Source organism: Hyperoodon ampullatus (assembly GCF_949752795.1).
Source record: "Hyperoodon ampullatus genome assembly, chromosome: 12".
NCBI lineage: Eukaryota > Metazoa > Chordata > Mammalia > Artiodactyla > Ziphiidae > Hyperoodon > Hyperoodon ampullatus.
The window spans coordinates 71,598,140-71,612,841 of NC_136925.1; the positions used below are offsets into that span (position 1 = coordinate 71,598,140).

At 34.9% G+C, this 14,702-nt stretch overlaps 1 protein-coding gene across 5 annotated transcripts in view; it reads left to right on the plus strand.

Moving 5' to 3' along the window:
- STXBP5 (syntaxin binding protein 5) overlaps window positions 1-14,702 on the plus strand; it is a gene marked incomplete at its 5' end in the record, with an annotated part of 160,535 nt that overhangs the window by 74,058 nt on the left and 71,775 nt on the right. The window lies entirely within an intron of this gene.

The window sequence follows — 14,702 nt, forward strand, 5'->3', positions numbered from 1 at the left end:
CAGCAATCTGTTTTTACTAGACCTGCAGGAGATTCTGATGCACACTAAAGTTTAGAACCACTCGCACATTTTTTTATATACCAGCTTATAACCACTGGTTATTATAACTGGCTTACTTCCCTTTTCAATCCGTTCTTTTCTCAATCTAATTCAACTCAGCCTTTTTCTCATTCAAAAAAAAGATAGTAGGCTGAAGAATCTTAAGATTGCTGTTATTTTTCATTGATCCTCTTTAGCCTTCCCCTGGGACCCAGAAGATATACTGTGTTCAGACAAAAGGTTGACTGAACTCCAAGAGGAATAGCATCTGTTTAATTGACCATGGCATCCCTCACTGTGTGACCTTTGGCACAGAGTTATCTGACTTCTTTGTGCTTTAGTTTCCTCATTTATGACATAGATGTGATAATAGGTCAAAAGGTTGTTGTAATGAATTAAGTGAGATAATCATGTATTCAAAACATTTCACACAGTGCCTGGTACATAATGAACTTTTTATAAACGGTTGCCCTTATTTTTATTGGGAAACCTCCAACTACCAATCGCCTTTTATTTGCTGTAGTTGTTCTATGGCAAATGTATGTGAATAGGAAAGCATAACAGCAAAACGGGGTGGGGTGGAGAACCAGAAGAAAAAACCCTATGTTTATAATACAACATAAAATGAATTGTCTAAACATTTAAACTAACAGTGCTAACTGTCTTCTGAATTATCTAATCACTTTAACAACTATTGGTTGGCAACAGGCAAAAGTACAGGGAAGATTTTTTTTTTCCTCTCTGTGGTCTACCTATTCCCGTTTTCACTCCTATTTAGTGGTAATATTTATAAGTTCCTGGTTTCTTCAGGATGGCAGTGATATTTTTCCTTTCATAGGATCAGAAATGAAAAAAGTCTGGCTCTTTTGTATGCATTTGTAGGTACTGTTAAATAGATCAATAAGATAACCTTCTGGTAACAGTCTTCTCCAGCTTTCTAACTGCTTTTTTCACTTAGGATAAGATTTTCAGTAAATTAAATGAGCTCTTTTTTTTTCTCACTCCATGACTCATTTCCTTGAGATATCTCCCCAGAATTCTAGCACATAGCCAACATTGGGAGCTACTGGAACACCCCTCCCATCGAGAGCAAAATCACCCTCCATTAAGCAAGCTAGGCAGCTCTCAACCTTTCCTGTTCCTAGCAAGTGTCTCGGGCAGGTGCCAGCAGAATGTGTTCTATCAGTTCATGTTGGCAAATTACCAGATTTTATTAGAAGGGCCATCCTTCCCTGCTCAGAATCTTCCACATTTTCTTCTCTTTACCTAGAAATAATTCAAGGCCGAAGGATTCCCTCTCATCCGTTATAGTTCGCCATAGATGTCACTACTTTTAAGGATATGTCTTGGCCATGTGGACTAGATTGTGTCCCTAGTAATATACTCTCAAAGCATGCTGTATTTTTCCTTTCTAAAACTTATACTTGTCATTAATAATGAAATTATTTGTTTAATGCATGCCTTTCCCATTAAATATTCAGACTGATGAAAGCATGAGACATACCTGTCTCACTTCTAATTGTCCTAGCACAGTGTTATTGAATGTAAGGAAGAAAAAGATAGGCTGGTGTATAGAAAAGCACAGCCATGAAGACTTAGCTGTTTTCTGTTAATGATAAACTAGCTGTTACTGTTAATGTTAGAGGTAAACTGACAAAAAATGAAATCAAGATGTTGTATAACTTTTATTTTCTAATAAAGTATATATTACACCAGGGAAGACAAGATTTTCCCTTATATGGGGAACAATGACAATTTAGTTAATATTACATTTTAATAGCACTTTTATTAAAGATATGCAGCTATCCTTTACATGGCCAGTTCTTAATAAAGAGTCAAAAATTAAATGGTAAGTCAATTCTGTTGAAGCTGTTTTTTGTAAAATCTAACGTGACTCAGGTGTGAAGTCCTGCAGCCAGTGATGCTTGAGAAAAGTGATTAGAGCGTGAGCTCTTGAGCCGCACCACCTGGGTCTGAATCGGCCTCAGCTGTCCACTCAGGTGCTACCTTCGGCAAATCAACTAAGCTTTCTGTGCTTGTTCCTTCTCTGTAAGGTGGGAATGAGAGTAGTATCTACCTCAGAGTTGTTATGAAGATTCAACGATTTATATAAAGCACCAGGTTGAGGGGAAGCCTCTCTGTTAGGGAACCTAAAAGGGAATATGATCACGGCTAAATGTGGCAGTTTAGTTACATTTGGAGAAGCACAGCTAAGAGGTTAATTTACTCCCTTTCTTCATAACACATGCTATGACAAGCCTTTTGTGTACAGGACCAGAGAGTAAATATTTTAGGCTTTACGAGCCATATGGGTCTCTTGCAGTTATTCGGCTCTGCTACTATAGCCCCAAAGCAGCTGTAGACAACTCTTAAATGAATGAATGCAGCTGTGTTACAATAAAACTTTATTTATGGACTTGGAAATTTGAATTTCATATAATTTTCAGGTATCATTATTTTGGGTGATTTTTTAAACTATTTAAAAACGTAAAATCCATTCTTAATTTGCAGGCCATACAAGAACAGGCAGTGGGCCATAGTTTGATACCCTTGATAGGCACACACGTATATATGCATGGTGTAGTTAAGTTAATCTTTTTTTTTTTTTTTTTTTTTGTGGTATGGGGGCCTCTCACCGCTGTGGCCTCTCCCGTTGAGGAGCACAGGCTCCGGATGCACAGGCTCAGTGGCCATGGCTCACGGGCCCAGCCGCTCCGTGGCATGCAGGATCCTTCCGGACTGGGGCGTGAACCCACGTCCCCTGCATCGGCAGGCGGACTCCCAACCACTGTGCCACCAGGGAAGCCAATTATGTTAATCTTTAAGGAAAAGTTGGGCTTTTGTGTTTGTTTTCCACTTACTCTACCCCACTCCCACCCCTGGTGCCAGAATTTGTTTTCAAGTAGTTGAGTAGATATGGTGATTTCTTTAATTTTATATGTGGGCTAAAAGCTGTAGGTAGATTGATTACCTATGTAATATAAAAAACCAGATTACAGTAAAAAACTCGGGGTACATTCATGATATTCATGAAAATATCTAAAGATCTGTTTCAATAATCCTCACAAACTTGCTACCCTTGAGTTTCCCCCACTGCTACCAGTGTCGTGTTTCTGATGAGAGAATCCTAACTCTCAGAAGCCCCAAAACTCCCCTGTGCACAAAGTTATTTCTCCAGAACACGGGCTCACTTTCTCTGATTTGTATCCTTCTCGACTGTAGATTGTTCTTAAATAACTATATCTGTTAACACTTGTGCTGCACCTGCTATGTGTGTGCTGCCAAAGTGCTTTACGCATATTTATTTAATCTTAGCAACAACCGCATGAGGCAGGTATTATCTCACAGATGAGGAAACTGAAGAAGAAAGGTTGAGTAACTTGCCCAAAGTCATACAGCTCATAAGCAGAAAAGCCCAGATTTAATCAAGTCTGTGCTCTTCCCTGTACGTACTCTACTACTGCCTGCTCTGTGTTCACATTAACCACCAATCCCCAAGATTACACTCATACCTGCAGATCTCCCAGCAACAACTGCTCTGCTAAACTACTTGCTGAAACTGCAGATGAAGAAACTCACCTTCAATTCATTTACAGATATGTTGCTCAACGAGAACAATGTTTTGGGATCACAGGTTTGGTAATAGTCTTTACATCAATAAGTATGTTTGTATTTTCTCATTCATGGAGCCTCTGCTTTTCTCTGAACTCTTGCCACCAAAGTATTGTTCAGCAGATGTTCCATCTGCTCATCCATCTCAATTCTTGATAAGCCATAGCAGCAAGAAGAGAAACCACATTCAGAATCACAAGTTGTTTCCTTTTGTCTTAACAATTCTTATATTCTTAGTTGAGACAAAAATAGCATCTTATATCTTGAACTCAAGACCCTTAGTTAGATGGCTTGGCTTTCAAGCACCAAGAAAAGAATTAGTAGATCAAGTGAACATCCATTATTTGCCAGGTATTCTGCTATGCAGTTGGAATGCATTATCTTTCATAATTCTCATAACAGCACTATGACTTGGGTACTTTTATTGTCTCCTTTTAGGATTATAGATAATGAGTCATGGAGAGCTTACTAACTTGCCTCATGAAGTAACAGAGCTGGAATTTGAGCCCAGGTTGACTCCAGAGCTGGAGCTCTTAATCAGTGTACTAGGCAGTATCACAAACAGCCTGGGTTAGGATGGATTATCCTAATGATTCACAACTCACTCAGTTCACCAAGAACTGTATTCTCTTTTATATTTGCTAGTTTATCAGGTCATCTTTTTAAATTTAATATTAAATCCTACTCAATACAAGTAATCACACTAATGTGAGATGAGAGATCTGTCTGTGCCTCTAACAGGCTGGATAACTTAATGCAAGTAACCCTAGCTACTCAGGACTAGAGAGTTTCACAGATTGCTTCCAGGCTGCATATTTAATTCTAATTTGGTGATTCCCGCATTTGATTTTATGATATCCCTTTGTGGTCATGGCACTTGGTGTTATACTCACTGTTTAGGAGAAATCCACAAGCAGATTTACATTTAATTGTACCTAATGAGAAAAGACCTCTTTGAGTGCATGGACTCTTAAAATTTCACATGCATCATCAGATAACCTTCCCTGTTTTCATGTTACTTTTACCATGTTGGTCAGCACGTTTCAACCTCAAATTGGCTAATTCTCATTGTATCACTATCTTCAGAGACATTCTTATGACCCACCCCAGATTTATCTGTATTATATTCATTCTCTCAAAAGTTGAACATTTTCTCCCAATCTTACTCTTCAAACCTTGTACCTAACTGGGATAAATTATTGTTCACTTTCTTGATTTTAAGATAACATTTGATGTGCAGTGCCTTAACGAACACTATTATGGTATAATCCTGTGTAGCTAGAAAAGTGAGACTACTAGGTTGATAGCTCTGTCTTCTGACATCAGAATACTTCATTTAGTAGGTATATAAGTATATGCTCAAGTTTGGGTTTTTTGTCCGTGGCTTCTATCAATTTAAAGTACTAAGATTCCTCTATTTTTAAGCTTCTCTATATATTAGGTGGTTTTTTTTGAATTTTATTTTTATTTTTTTATACAGCAGGTTCTTATTAGTTATCCATTTTATACATATTAATGTATATATAGATAATTCATTACTGCTAAAATATAATTGATATCACATATTTAATTAAGTCTACTGATATACAAATCCATTTTTGTATCATTAGCAAGTTTTACTTGTTAATTTTATTTGAAAGTAAACGTGTATCAAGCCATTGAAATATATTTAACCAGTAGTGGTTACTAGAATGGAGATGATGTTTCCTGAGTGTAAGACAAAGAAGCACATATAGAATGGTTCCCTGACAGCTCAGAACCCTTTAGCACCAAGGCTCCCAGCACTGGTATTTTATCCTGAAAGACACTAAAATAAAGACGTAGAAAGGAAGACTAGTAGACTCTGAACAGGGGGAGAAAAAAGGAAACCCAGGATATCAGGTTCTTGAAGTGTTTGTAGGAGAGAGTAAGTAAGCATTGTATACTTCTGTAGAAAGATGGATTAGAATGATAACAGAAGAAAAATTGGGAGATATATATTGTAGGAAGGATTAATTTGTACGGGTACTTTATTAGCATCATTTCAAACATGACCCAGGATATAGGGACATTAAATTTAAGAAAGAAAAAGAAATGGGTGGATTCACAATAGAAAATACTCATTTAGAACATGTATTTAGTGAATTCACCAGTATATATAAGTAGCAGTTATATGTCATTAAGAAGAGTAAGATGCAGGTTTTAATTTTTACTTTAAATTAGGGAAGACCGCCATATGATTAATGGCAGAAAAGAAAGAGCCTTTGGAATAGGAGACACTGAAAATGAAATAATTTTTAAATTTTTTTACATTATTATTATTTTTTAACATCTTTATTGGAGTATAATTGCTTTACAATGGTGTGTTAGTTTCTGCTTTATAACAAAGTGAATCAGCTATACATATACATATATCCCCATATCTCTCCCCTCTTGCATCTCCCTCCCACCCTCCCTATCCCACCCCTCTAGGTGGACACAAAGCATGGAGCTGATCTCCCTGTGCGATGCAGCTGCTTCCCACTAGCCATCTATTTTACATTTGGTAGTGTATATATGTTCATGCCACTCTCTCACTTCGTCCTAGCTTACCCTTCCCCTTCCCCGTGTCCTCAAGTCCATTCTCTATGTCTGCATCTTTATTCCTGTCCTGCCTCTAGTTTCTTCAGAACCATTTTTCTTTTATTTTTAGATTCCATATATATGTGTTAGCATACGGTATTTGTTTTTCTCTTTCTGACTTACTTCACTCTGTATGACAGACCTCGGTCCATCCACCTCACCACAAATAATTCAATTTCGTTTCTTTTTATGGCCAACTAATATTCCATTGTATATATGTGCCACATCTTCTTTATCCATTCATCTGTCGATGGACACTTAGGTTGCTTCCAGGTCCTGGCTATTGTAAATAGAGCTGCAGTGAACCTTGTGGTACATGACTGAAAATGAAATAATTTTAGAAGAAAGTTTTAGAGTGGATTTCTCATGTTGAACCCAAAAGGTACAGAGAGAGAAGATAACTTTCTTAAATATTGAAAGCATTGTCATATGATTATATGATCCATTCTTTTGGAGAAATTTTTTGGCCACAGAACCAATAATCTTAGGATTAAGATTAGGTTTTAGGTCCTGAAATGGAACATTGAAGTAGATGACAAGAATAAAAAGTGTGGTAGAGGGGAGTGTGCTGGCTAAAGGATGCAGTGAAGCCGGGGAAATTAAATGATGGAAAGCAAGAATTCTTGGCCCCTGCTGCAGTGACCAGCACGTATTAAGCGCTCAGTAAAACGCTTGTCAAATGGATGAATCATAATAATATCGTGGCTTCATTTGTATAGTTTTTCTTGAGTGGCCTAGGAAGCAAAAAAATTTTCAGCATAAGCTACATTTTAACAGTACTTTAATACAAAGTGTAATGACCAATACGGAAGTGACATTAAAAATTGGCAAACTATTTTCATGGTATTTCATATGAAAAATGCACTTTTTAAAAAGTTGGATTAGTCGCAAATACTGTTGTAATTCCACTATTCTAAAATATTTTTTTTCATTTGTTATTTTCCCTAAGTCTTTTTTCAAATACATATACATTTTCACTTAATTATATTCTTAGAGCATATTCAGTTTGGTATTTTTTTTTCTACTTAGTATGTCTAAAGTATTATAGTTTTTATCAATTTTTTAAATTAGTTTCAAGGTTGTGTAGTTCAGTCATACCTCCCTTTTTCTGAACATTTAGTTTTAATATTATAATCAGGTTTATAATATAATTAATACAGTAGTGAGCGTATTTCTCTTGATATTACAGAGAATTCAACAGAAGATTTTTACTATTTTACGATTACAGTAAATTTCCAGTGGTGAAATTTTGAAGATAAAATATTTTTATAAATCTTGACAAATTGCCACATTGCTTTTTGAAAGTATACTTTAAAGAGCTGAGTATAAAATATAAGAGTTTCATCCATCTCATCAATGTGGGATGACTTTTTTTGTTTTATTAATTCACTACCTTAAAAATCAGCATTTATGCTTTAGATTTATCTTAAATTCTCTAACCATAATTTGAACTCCTAAATGACTGCTGTTAATGGAAAGGCAGCCTGCTGTCATAATTGGGGTTGAAGTTAAAGTTGTTTGTATCTGCAGGCCAAGCAGCAATGATTCGTAGAAACTTTCTAATTTAATTTTTTGTAAGCAATTGTCCAGCTAAGCTTTTATGTTTTGACAGGCACCAGAAATTATTCATATGCTTTTCTATAGTTTTGAATATGTATTATTTATTAAAATGTACAGCTTTATTTCAAACCTAATTGTTTTCAAAATTGTTGCTTATTTGTTATGGCTATTCAGATATCCCCTTCTTTTACTGCCTGTAGTTGATTCATTCTACTTTACCTACTACTGAAGCTCATTCTGAGCTTTCCTTCAGTTTCTTCTTTTAGAACCATGCCTCCTCCATCTCTGACTTGGTTCTCTGGTGCATCCTTAAAGCTTTATGGATTGTTCAAGCTAATGTAAGGGTATATTTTCCATCATTATACATCCTAATCTACATTTTGTCCCATCCCTAAAATGCTTACACTTGAGATCTGTACATAGACTAAATATCTTAGTGATAGTTCACTGATTATTCTAGTACTTTTACTTAGTTGTTTATAATATATATTGATATCAGCTTATATAATTTAGATTATATTTTTCTAGAGGACGAGAATCAAATCCATGTAAGGCTTTTTCTGCAGTAAATGACTTTTAAATGTTCTTTTATAAACAGGCTTTGAAATCATACTTGTAACACTGTGAACCCCATATATGGTCCATTTAATCAAAAATTAATTCCATATGGCAAAGATTACATTAAAAAGTTTAGATTTCTTTTTGAGAAAAAAGAAAGCCTAATTGTTACATAGTTAAATTCTCCTATGTGTATTGATTCTAGTAAGAACCAGAGTAATACACTAATATGAATTGCTGCTATATCCTTATAAATCTTATTCATCCTAACCAATCTGTATATAAAAACTGTAACAGATTGAAATACCAAAACATAAGTTTTGTGGAATTTGTATGGTTAGGATAAGTCTTCTAAACTCTGTATCTTTAGCTCATTAATTTACCATGTTGATGCTTACTGTTTGTTTTGCTTTCTAGTTTAACTTCACACTACACTTGATGCTCTGTTCTGCAAAGCACAGGTAGAGAAAAGTTATGTTGCCATAGACATGGCAACTTCATCATACTAGCTTTTGTTATCATCAGCTTGGGCTACAAGAGAGTACTGTAATTCTTCTAAAGTTATTAAGGTTCATGAAATATTCAGTTCATAGGAGCACTTAAGCAAATTTCTGCATCCAAGGTAGGGAAGGTGTTCTGAGATCTTTTTTCCCTTTCATAATTAATCATTACAGTCCACTTAATCACAAATTAATTCCATATGGCAAAGACTGCCTTAAAAAGTTTAGATTCATGAATTCTTCTTCTGCCCTTATCTCCAAATCTGTGGATTGTAAGCCAGTCATTTAAGTGAGGATTTCACATGTTAGAGGACTGATGCTAAATAACTCTTTAAAATTCTTAAATAATTAAGGAAGACATTAAAATTTGTCTAGTATGAAGAGAAATCATAGGACTTTGATAAATATCACTATACTAATGGTCAAAAGTTGATAACTTGGAAAAGAATGCTACTTTATTTCTTTGCGTTGTACAAATAGAATCCTCTTTAACAAACTCAAGCCCACTTAATACCTTTATTAATTATAATACCTTTATTAATTATAATACCTGTTTATATAATTATATAATCTCTTAATAATTACAATAACCAATTAATTGTTATAACCTTTATTAAAATGAAAACCTGTCATAGCATATTTTCTTTTGTGTGGGCTTAATTTTTAGGTGTATACAAACAGTCCACAAACTAATCTAAGGACGCTTTACACTTTTAATTACGGAAAATCCCAAAGAACTTTTATTTATGTGGGTTTTATCTATTGGTATTTACCATATTAGAAATAAAGGTTAGAATTTTAAAAATATGTATTACTTCACTTGAAAATAATAAAAACCCTTTGAATGTTAACATAAAAATATATTTTAAAATAACTTTAAAATTCCAAAAAGAATGAGTGGAATTGTTTTATTTTGGAAAATACTGATTCAGTGAATCATTCATATCTTCTAGTGTTGACACAGTTTATTATGTAATATATTTTTTAATTGTTAATATTACCACTGATCTCATCAGGAAAGTCTTAAGTATTGGGAAGCTGTGAAGCTCAGCATGACAGATAAAAGTTTTCCAGACTCTTGATATTTTTACCTGAAAGCCTAGATTTTATCATTGTAACCAAATAATCTCAATTGTTTTTCTTAAAATAACAGACTCATTTGATTCATTTTTGAGAAAACGACTATCAGTTACCCAAACCTAACTAATGATAGTTTGTCAGTCATCCTTTAAGCAAAAATAATAGCAATTCAGTTCATAACTCAAACAGTAGTACAAGTGCTTTTCTAGAAATAACTGTCCAATTCAGTATACAGAAGCAGTGCTTTATGTATACCTCCCATTTTCTCAGCACAGTATTAAAAAGGCATTTCTTTACATGCTACTAATAGAACCCCTTTTAATAAACATAAGCCCAAGGGTCAAGATGAAAAATTTTTAATTAGTCATTTTACTGCTTCATCAAGGACATTTTAAAGTGAGAAAAAACACCTCTTTAATGTGTGGCAATAAAAAAGACAAATAACTAGTGCTGTTTGGTGCCACTGCTTTGATTCATGCTGAGATACCAGGAGTTTTATTCACCTACTGTTACTTTTGTGCCATCAGTGCAGATATCAACATAGTGAAAAGGTGAGTGATGTCTTAATATCACAATGAAAATGGTTTTGTTTTACCCTTAGTGATTTTTTGGAAAAGGTCCTGGGAACCCCTAGCAGTCACAGACCACACTCTGAGCATCACTGTTGTGTGTTATATGGGTATTTAGATGAATTATCCAAAAGGAAATATTTTGGGATTCCATATTTTTGATACCTTAAAGGATATGTATTAAGTCCAATTACTCTTAACAATTTAACATAACAAAAATAATAAAGCATTTAACATAAAATTATATTAAAATCTTATATTTTATGCAAATACTGTAATACACAAATCCACTTTACCAAAGCTGTATTATCATTGTTAAATTGGTCAGTAAATGAACAGGAACTTGTTTAAATATGTTATGTTTCTTTGTTTTTACCCCAAACTCATACCTTTTTATCTGAATTAGCAAAAGGGTCTTAGGGTTAGTCACTAGTGAAACATGGTCTGGAGGTGGCTCCCCTAGTTCCAGAGGGTCCTCTTAAAATTGGCAAAGGTACAGATCCGAACTAGAAAGATACTGGAGTATCATCATCATCCTACTAGTAAAATACTCACTTCATTATCGTAGTGATTTATTCTTATGGTACCCAGGTGTTTCTCTGTTCACTCAAATAGTACTGTGATGAAAACTTCTCATAACTAAGCAGTAAACTTGTTCTTGGGATCAGTCTGTCTACCCAGCCAGGCCCAGCCAAAGAGTTCTGTGCTTTCTGATTGAAGTCCATAGAGTGTGAGGGGTGTGGGGCCTTGTAGTGAGATCCTTAATGACAGTAAGTTAAGGCTAAGTCAAGTAGTACCGATCTCTAGGAAGCTCCACTTCCCGTGCTCCACTACTCAAAGTGTGATGCATGAATGGTTCCAGTCTGCTAACTTGTCTGAGTGCAGAGGTAAAATACCATACTGTGTCCTGAAGGAGCTCACAATACAAATGGAAAGTAGATAAACACTGACAATTCAGTGTGGAAATGTTGAGAAGAGGGTGCTTAGGAACACAGGAAGGGTACCCAACTCAGGGGGGGAGGATGAGTCAGGAAAGGGTTTTTGTAGAAGATAATGAATGTTTGGACTGAGTTTTAAAGGAGGAGCCAAAATAATGAGGGGGAAGTGCATCTCAGGCAATGAACAACTAAATGCGATTGTAATTATATAAGCTGCAGGTTATTAAGGTGAGAACTAAAGAAATTGTGAAGATGAAATAGAGGAGACAGGTTCTTGAGATCCTAACGGTGTAACAGGATATGTTTGCAAGATTTGGGGGTCATGTTATCCATTACCACGTATTGCTTTACTCACTGTATTGCAACCATGCTGACCTTTTAGTTCCTCAGATATTCCAAGCTCATTCTCGACTTGAGGGCTTTGCAGTGGTTATTCCTGCAGCCTGGAATGTATATCCTTCTCCCCCAACCCCAAGATCTTTGAATGGCTGGCTCCTCTTCATTCTGGTTCCAGTTCATCTGTCATTACTTTAGGGGCCTTTCCTGACTGCTCTATTTTACAGTAACCCCTCCAGCCCCTCCCTTATATTCAGCACATCACTCAACCTTGTTTTATGTTCTTCACAATACTTGTCACAATGTGTTTACTGTCTGTCTAGACTAGGCATGAGAGCACCATTTTATTCTCAGGCGTACAGGTGCTCAAAAACTATTTGAGTGAATAAATGGGTAGTATTATGGAACTGAGCTGAGCAAGTTCGTTATACAAATGGCTTTTTGGGTAGAAAAGATAAAGAACGTTTCACCTCGAAACACAGCTTCATCCAAAGCTGTTATCAAGGCCAGCCCAGGGAGGGTGATCAGAATCAGGAAGCATATATGCTTTCCTAAAGTGTCTAGTCTCTGAAAAATTACAATCAAAATTATAAAAAGTTCAAACCAACACCTTCCTAACCTAGATGGCTTCAAAAGTTAGAGTCTTGTATAACACCCAACAACATCATTAAAGAAATTCTTCTTAAATTCCTCTTAAAGTAAGGGAATAAAACTTAATTCACATATTACCTAGAAATAATCTAGATCCCTAGAACTTTTAATATAATTCCAAATGCCAACAAAACCTTTGAATTTTTACAGTTTTCACCATCTAGGATTAAAATATTTAATTTTATTTTATCATTGTATTTAAGACTGGCTTTTTCCTTGTAAACTATTTCATTAATATTTACACCTCAAGATTTGGGGCATTACAATGAAAAAAATACATAGCCTGTGGGATTCATAAGTCAAGTGACTCCTGCCTGGCAAACTGCACATAAAATAAGAAATATATATATATATATATATATATGCATTTATTGCTGTATTATGGAAACCTTTATTATTATGAAAAAGAATATTACCTTGGTATTTAACCATTTATTTTTATCCATGTTTTTTTCACTGTATTTTTTTTCTCCTAAATTTAGAAAAGAAATACAGGCCATTTACAAGGCCACTGAACAAGCACATAGTTGCCTTTTGAGGACAAACCTACCTAAATACCATGCTGTTATTTAATATGTTAACAGTTTGTCCAATAAGCTGATCACCTACCCGGCAATACCTACTTGGTATCTCCATGGAAATTTTATTCTGTAGTGTAACTCAGCATCTTCCTGTTCATGGTTCTTACATTAATAATACTTTTTTTTTAAGTTGGCTATATGTAAAAACAAACTTGTCAGACTATTCTTGAAATACTACATATAAAATACCTGGCCCAGTCCTCTCACTCTATAAGAGTATATGTTGTTAGACTCTTCACCCTTCTTCTTAGTATTTTATATTCAGTTGTATGTTATATTTCAAAATACAGACGAGAAGAGATATATTCTATTTATTCACTATATGTGATGAAAAGTAGAAGAAAATTAAATATACTTTCCTGACCACAGTCAATAATCACAGTAAGCCAAGATATTAGAGCAATGAATGTATGGGTATATAGTTCTATTCAGGACAAAGCTTTAAGCTCTGGTTACTGTCACTTAGCTGAAGAACTAAGATTACCCAAAACAGTTTAGCGCTGAAAAATCTAAACGTTAGTAAGCTAGACAGCGGTTAACGTAACATACATTTCTGTTAATTCATTCATTTACCAACGAAGCACTGTTTTGAATACAGCAGTGAACAAAGTGGACAAAAACCCTTGCCCTCATGGAGGTTACATTTTCATGAGGAAAACAGTAAGCAAAATAAATTAGGTCAATGGGTGATAATGATGATTTGATGATAATGATGATAATGCTAGATAATTCTTACTAAGGGTGGTCTGTGTGCCAGGCACTGGCCCCAGTGTTTTGCAGATATTAATTAATTCAATAATTGTCTGAAAATAGATATTTATCACTCTATCTCCATGTTATAGATGCAGGAGCTAGGCATAGAGAGATTAAGCACCTTATCCAAGGTCATACATAAAGTAAAGCCAGAGCTGAGACTTAAACAGACAGTTTAGTTCCAGAACTAGCACTTTTAACCATTACATATTATTATATACTGCTTGTACTAAGTGTGAGAGGAGGGAGATAGCTACACTGGACTTAGAGTGAGCATTATGAAACTACCTAAAAAATTGTAAATGAAGAGATTTAAGAAAATCATACATGGAACATTTTAAATCATCTATATAATGCACCATAAACAACTTCCCCACCAATAAATGGGAAGGTACATGTGGCAGATCAAGAGCTAATTTCCTTAGAATGCAAAGAACTCTTACAAACGAATTAGAAAAGAGTTACTAATCCAATAAAACATGGACAAAAAACATGAACAGGCAGGTCAAAGATAAAGAAATAAAGACCAAAACATAGGAAAGGATATTTAGGTTTTTTTCTTTTTTGCATATTTAAATATATTTAAAAGTAGATTTAGATAAATCCTTAAATTTAATAATGACTAATAGGGAGACAAGAGTTATAGGGCTAATTAGAAGTGGCAAAAAGGCAGCTGATAGATGTGCATGGAAGTTGTAGTTTGAGAGCATACCAGCCAAGGAGAGAATTAAGCCCTACAGAAAATGGTTTGAGCGACCAGTTTTCTCAAGGGTGATTTGTAGCTAGTACATTGTTGATGCATCAATGAGAAGTTAATTCATTACATACAATGGATGCCTTAGGGTATTAGCATTCTCTCTTAGAATTTCTGTTGAGAAGGTCTGGTTATTAGGATTGGAAATGATGACAGTACCTTTAAGAGAC